The sequence below is a fragment of the Gossypium hirsutum genome, chromosome A01 (assembly GCF_007990345.1).
Source record: "Gossypium hirsutum isolate 1008001.06 chromosome A01, Gossypium_hirsutum_v2.1, whole genome shotgun sequence".
In the NCBI taxonomy this organism is placed as follows: Eukaryota; Viridiplantae; Streptophyta; class Magnoliopsida; order Malvales; family Malvaceae; genus Gossypium; species Gossypium hirsutum.
The window spans coordinates 91,916,602-91,923,657 of NC_053424.1; positions in this window are offsets into that span (position 1 = coordinate 91,916,602).

A 7,056-nucleotide genomic window follows, 5' to 3' on the forward strand; every position below is an offset into this window, starting at 1 on the left:
TAAGGTTTCACCTTGGAAAAAGATACTCAGATTTGGCCGTAAGGGCAAATTGAGTCCGAGATTCATTGAGCCGTATGAAATCTCCGAACGAGTTGGTCCAGTTGTGTATAGATTGATTTTGCCCCCTGAACTTGAAAAGATTCACGACGTCTTTCATGTTTCGATGCTTCGACGTTATAGATCTGATCGATCGCACATAATTAATCCATCAGAGGTTGAAATTCAAACTGATATGAGTTGTGAAGAAGAACCGATTCGTATCCTGGCTCGTGAAGTGAAAGAGTTACGAAACAAAAGGGTTCCGTTAGTGAAAGTGTTATGGCTCAAACACGGGATTGAAGAAGCTACTTGGGAAACCGAGAATGCCATGAAAGAACGATACCCAAACCTATTTACCGGTAAGATTTTCGGGGATGAAAATTTCTTATGTGGGGGAGAGTTGTGACAGCCCTAAATTGACCCTAGTCGAAAAGTGGTTTCGGGACCACGAAACCGAGTCTTATAAATAATTAAAGGTTATATTCTGTGTTTATGATGTGCGTAAATGCTTGTGTGATAGTTCCATACTTTAATTTGGTCAGTGTATGTGAAATTTATTAGTAGGGACTTATGTGAGACAATTTAGAAATATGCTAGGCAAGTGTTAAAGTGGCCTATTAATATATGTGGGAAAGTGCTTGTCCTTGCATGTCAAATTAGCCAAATTAAAGCATAGTGGCCGGCCATGCTATGGGTGGAAACATGTCACAAACATGTTATGTTAGTGATGTATGTTAGGAAAAATAAAATAAGGGGCATGGTAATAAAATAATGAAAGGGAATATGATGAAAACAAAGAAAAAAAAAGTGTCCATCCTTTTTCATTTCTTTTGGCCGAAAGTTCTAAGGAAGAAGGAAGGAGCTCTTGCTTCATGTTCGGCTTGGAAGAGGATTAGGAAGAGGTTCGGCCATACTTGTATCTAGGTTAAGGTAAGTTTGATGTTGTGCCATGAGATTCATGCATGCTTTTAGTTGTTAGCTTGAGTTCTAACTAGCCCATGGTTTAAATTTTTTCTATGTGAGGGAGATGATACTCGGCCATGGGTGTTGTCTTCTTGGTGGATGTTTGATGTTGTGTTGGTGAGGTATGAAGATGATAGAGTGTGTGTGAGAATTTGAAAAAGGTAGGTCTTAGCAACTTCATAAAGCAATCGGCCATGGTATATCCATAAGTATGATTTATGCTTGTTATGTTACTCATGGTTAAAATGATTCGGCTATGCTTCATGTAAAAATAAAATATACATGTGAATTCGGATATATGTTTATATTTGGTTAATGATTTATCCTTGTGAAGTATAAATGTCTTAGCAAATTTGTAACATATATGATGAAAATATATGAAATGGTTATAATCAAACTTATGATTCGGCTCTTGCACATATATATATAAATGTTTGCACATGATGTATTGGTATGCCATTTATGGGTGGTATTAAGTATATAATTGGCCTCAACATATACATGCATACTCGGCCACATGAGAAGATTATTGTTGCATGTATTCGGTTATAGGCAAGCATATTGATGCCTTTATCTTGGTTTAGACAATCGGCTAAAAGGGAGTGTGGGTTAATATGTTGAGTTGATGCATGATTTCACATGTGTGTGACTTTAATGTCTAATGTATATATACGGGCTAAGTACCTTGAGTTCCTCTTTTCGATGCTCAAATGATTAAATCAATTTATTTGTGAAATTAAGCTCAAGAGCAACGGGGAACTAAATCCGATAAAGGGAAGGAAAAAGTGGTCGAATAGCCATCGAAATCGTTCGACAACATCTGAGGTAAGTTTTCGAGTAACGAGACTTAGTTACCGATTTGATTAAGTCATGATGTATGAGCATAACAAATATGCGGTGATATGATGATTCTACTTGAATCATATGTTGAGTTAATTAGTCTATACGTATGACGGGTAGCCGTATGTGCATAGAGATAGTGTCATAAAGCAAATTAAACCATGCTGTTTGTATGTGGCTAGTGAGCCAAAAATGGGATTGCTTAATACGTGACGTGTGTTTGAACTCCAATTATGAAAATGAAATATAGATGTTTCATGATTTATTGATATGTGTATGAATATTTGGATGATAACCGGGCTAAGTCCCGAAGGCATCTGCGCTAGTGACTAGTTCCGGGCAAGTCCCGAAGGCATTTGTGCGAGTTACTAAATCCGGGCTAAGTCCCGAAGGCAATTGTGCGAGTTACCCTAACCGGGCTATGTCCCGAAGGCATTTGAGCGAGTTGCTATATCCGGTTAAATTCCGAAGGTACGTGATTTGGGAATGAACGATCTGCTGTAATAATTTCAATTAATACGCTCGTAAAAACTCAACAACGAGGTATGTGTTGTACATGCATTGGATTAATTGATTCCTCTTAAATAGTATTCGCTCAGTCGATTAAGGAGCTTCCGGTTTTGGTTAAGTTGATCCCCTTATGTATGAATATAAGGGTTGGAAATGTGAAGTAGGACTGATTTTGAGAATATATGTGTATATGAAATTATCCGTTTAGTTATATGAATGCTATACTTCAGTTGAGCCTAATTCCATTGCTCAAAACTTACTAAGCATTAAATGCTTACTCGTTCTTTGAATCTCTGTTTTATAGATTTTGGTTCGTCAGCTATCGGACTCGGGATTATTGAAGTCGAAGTCTCCCACACTATCAAAGCCCCTTTTTGTACACTTTTGGTTGAACTTTGAAATGGCATGTATAGGACTACCCTTTTTGTTGTTGGTCATGGACCCTTTGGTTTTGTATAAATTTGGATAGCCATGCGAGAATGGCTTATATACACTTTGAGCTTAATATTATAATCATCTTGTATGATGTTCATTAAGAGGTATGGAAATGTTTGGGAACGATTAGCCATTGGAATGGTTAATCATGATCATATTTTGTGCTATATATGCAAAAGGGCTAGTTGAATCATGGAAACTATGTAATAGGTAAAGTCTACCTTAAAAATAGATGCTGATAGCAGCAGTGACGTGAATGTGAAAAAGCACTAAAAATAGTAGGAATGGAATTAAATAGTTAATAAATTATGTAATCGAACCTTGATGAATCTATTTTCATAGGAAAGTAATGAAACGATCATATGAATAGTATGTTAAGAGATATTTAAGTTTTCGTGAGACAGGGCCAGAACTGTTTCTGGATTCCCTGTTCCGACTTTGGAAATTCATTGTAAATTAACCAGAGATAATTAGAAGTCATGCCATATATGTATAGATTACTTTTCGAGTCTAGTTTCTATAGAAACAAACGGCATGAGTATTGAAGCCCTGTACAGGGAGATATCCAAGTCGTAATGCGCAGAGGTCAGTGTAGTCGAACCCTGAAATAGGGGAGACTTTAGCTAATAAACTGTACTAATTGGCTCGACCAAAAATTATAGAAAAAAATTTGTAGATGAACTTATGAGTCTAGTTTCAGGAAAAATTTACGGAACTGGTTTTCCAGTTTTGGAACTCGAGATATGATTTTTAAGGTGACAGTGACGCAGTTAGCCAGCTCGTCTGGAAATTTAAAATGGACTGTGCAAATAAGTGATTTAAGTCTGCGAACCCCTCGTGTCTGACTCCGGCAACGGTCTCGGGTACGTGGTGTTACAGACACGCAGTCGCGTACTTAACCTTGTGTCACGCATGGCTAAGACACACGCCCGTGTCTCTGCTCGTGTAGAAAAATAAAGTCTATTTACCAAGCCAATTTTCCACACCATTTGGTACACACCTTCACCTACACATATGGTACCAAAAAAAAGCATAATAGGTAACCCAAAACAACCAAATTGAACATAATTCATGTAACAACCTAATTTTGGGCCTAGTCGAAATAGTGGTTTTGGGACCAAAAATCTGACATAGTAAAATTCAGTTTTATTATATTTCTAAAGTCTACAATTTTGACATTTGGGCACTCAATTTAGTCAAAAGGACTAAATTGTAAAAAGTGTAAAACTTGAGTTCTAGAAGCTATAGGCATCTAATTGTTATGAAATTTTAAATTGAAGGTCCTTAAATGGTAATTAGACCATTGGTTAAGTTGGTAGAAAAGAATGGACATGAAATAGGTGAAATAGAATATTTTTAAATTAGGGGCATTTTGTCATTTAGTAAATAAATGAATTAAAAAGCAAAATAAGCCAAAATTTCTTGTAATCTTCAACCCCTTGGCTGAATATACCATGGAAGCCATGGCTAGGGTTTTGTTCAAGCTTTCCAAGCTCTATAGTAAGTCTGTTCTTGCCCCGTTTTTTATGCTTTTTCATGTTTTTGAAATCCTTGTAACATGAGCTACCTATTTCTACCATTTATTTGAGATATGATGAAGGTCTAGGGTTTTAAAAATGTTATAAATTTGTGTATTTTGATGTTTAATGGTATATTATGCATGTTTATGGTTAGAGAAACAAGTTTTGCTAAGTGATTTTCGGTGAAAATGCCTAAAAGGACTAATTTGTAAAAGCTATAAAATATGTAGTAAAAGTATGTTTTAATGGAAATTGTGGGCTACTATAGTTATGAAAATGATTTGGCTAGGCTTGTATGTCAAAGAAATTTAATAAATTTCATTTTTTGAGCTTAGGGGAAAAATGTAAATATGTTAAATTTTAGGGGCAAAAACATAATTTTTCCCAAATATGATTTGTGGGTCACATTGAATAATGTGACTAATAAGTGAGCTAAATTTTATATTATAGATCAAGAAAAATGAAGTTCGAGTTTAGATCGGGGGAAAAACAAATATTGGACAAATAGGTCCTTTTCACCGTTGTCGCACTCGAGGTAAGTTCGTATGTAAATAATGCAATATTATAGTTGTATTTTAATGATTTGATATTAGATGAAATGTATGATTATTTCTATGAGCATATTTCGACTAAGTTTCGACGAGAGAGAGAAATCTTGGTTGAACCTTAAGAATAGGTAGGATACAAATGTCATGACATTAGGGTTACTAAGATTATGTGTAAGACCATATCTGGGATATGGCATTGATATGAGACTTCGTGTAAGACCATATCTTGGATATGGCATCGATGTGAGATTTCATGTAAGACCATGGTTGGGCTATTGACATCGATATAAGATTCGATGTAAAACCATATCTGAGATATGGCATTGGTATGGTACTATGTGTGCGGGATTCCCGAGTATCCTTTAGTATTCCAAGTGGTTCAATGGGAAATTCAACGATTATGTCAAAGACAAAGATGAATATGAGATTATGTTGAAACGGTACAGGTATGTACGTAAGGTTTATAATCAATGATTTCATGATATTATGAGTTTATGTTCACTATGGGGATGACTTTGTGATGACCTTGTGATTATTGGTCTATACTTATGACATATGAAATACATGGTAAATTTGATTAATGATTATGTGATTTACTTTCGGGCCAAATTGAGGTGTGATATAGCACATCTTATTCACTTAAATTGTGATTTATCGGATATGAGAAAAATGAAAGATTGCCATAATTGCCTATTGAAAATAGTTATGAAAGTACGGGAGGACAAAAGATTATGAAATTGAAAGATATTATGATATATGCTTGGAAATATGAGTACACATAATTAATGTTCATGTTTATTATGAGATTTGAAATGATTTGTTAATTGTTGTAATATGTTATAACGGAAAGATCATGGTTGTTAGGCTAAAGCCAAAATATGTTAAATTATGCTTATAAGTTGATAGAGCAAACATTGTGACTGAATAAAATTATAACCATGAGATTATGGTAGATTATCATAAATTGTGTTCACATTGTTGAATATGATAAACACTTGGTAAGATGTGAATGAGTAAGTTATATTTATGAAACTTAAATGTCATTCGTGTGGTTTTACATTATGTTAATTGTATGATATAAGTATGGTTGAGGTTGCTTTATTATTTGCATATGTATTTACTAAGCTATATAGCTTAACCCCTTTTCTTTCCCATGTTTTATAGGATTATTAAGCTAGCTCGGGTTGGAGATCGTCGGAGATCCTATCACACTTTCAAGCTATCACTACGGGTATTGATGAATTCAAGTAGTTTGAGTCTATGGCATGTATAGGGACTTGGTCTTTTGGTTATATGTGTTATTATTAATATGGCCAAATGTGTTGGCTTATAAGGGATTATTGTTCTAATTGTACATAGCCACGAATGATGGCTTATGTTGATTTCAAGTTTATTCATGTGTTAATGTTCTCTTGTGAATGTGATGTTAATATGTTTTAATGGGATAAGTATAATGTTCTAAGCATGATAAATGCTGGCATGAGAATGACATATTATTGTCTTAGTAGTGAGTGTTTGGTTCTGTGACAGCCCTAATGTGACCCTAGTCGGAAAGTGGTTTAGGGACCACAAAACCGAGTCATAAAAATAATTAACCGTCATATTTGAAGCTTATTATATGTATATATGCATGTGTGAAAATTTCATGTTTGAATTTTGTTAATTGTAAGTGAATTTTATTAAATAGGACTTGTGTGAGAAAATTTAGAAATGTGCTAGGCAAATGTTAAAGTGGCCTATTGATGCATGTTAGAAATGCTTGTACTTGCATGTCAAATCGGCCAAATTCTAGATGGTGGCCGGCCATGTTATGGACTAAAGCATATTATAATTATTTTGTGTCAACATTTTATGCTAATAATTTTATGTTACAAAATGAAATAAGGAATAAGGTTAATAAAATACTAGTTAATGGGAGGAGAAACCAAAGTTTCTCCATCCCCTTGCTCCTCATTGCCGTACCTAGAAGAGAAAAGCTTTGAAAAATTCAGCTATGGTGGTTAGCTAAATCAAGGTAAGTTCAAGGATGATTCTTGGATTTTTAGCATTTTTTTAGTTAGTCATTAAGTTCTTTGCTTAACCCATGACCAAATTTGAAATGGTGTGGTGTCTTGAGCATTCGGTTTTAGTTATTAAAGGATGAGATTGGGTTATAGTCTTTATGTTTTATGAGAATTGTTGAAGAGAAATGTTCAGAAATG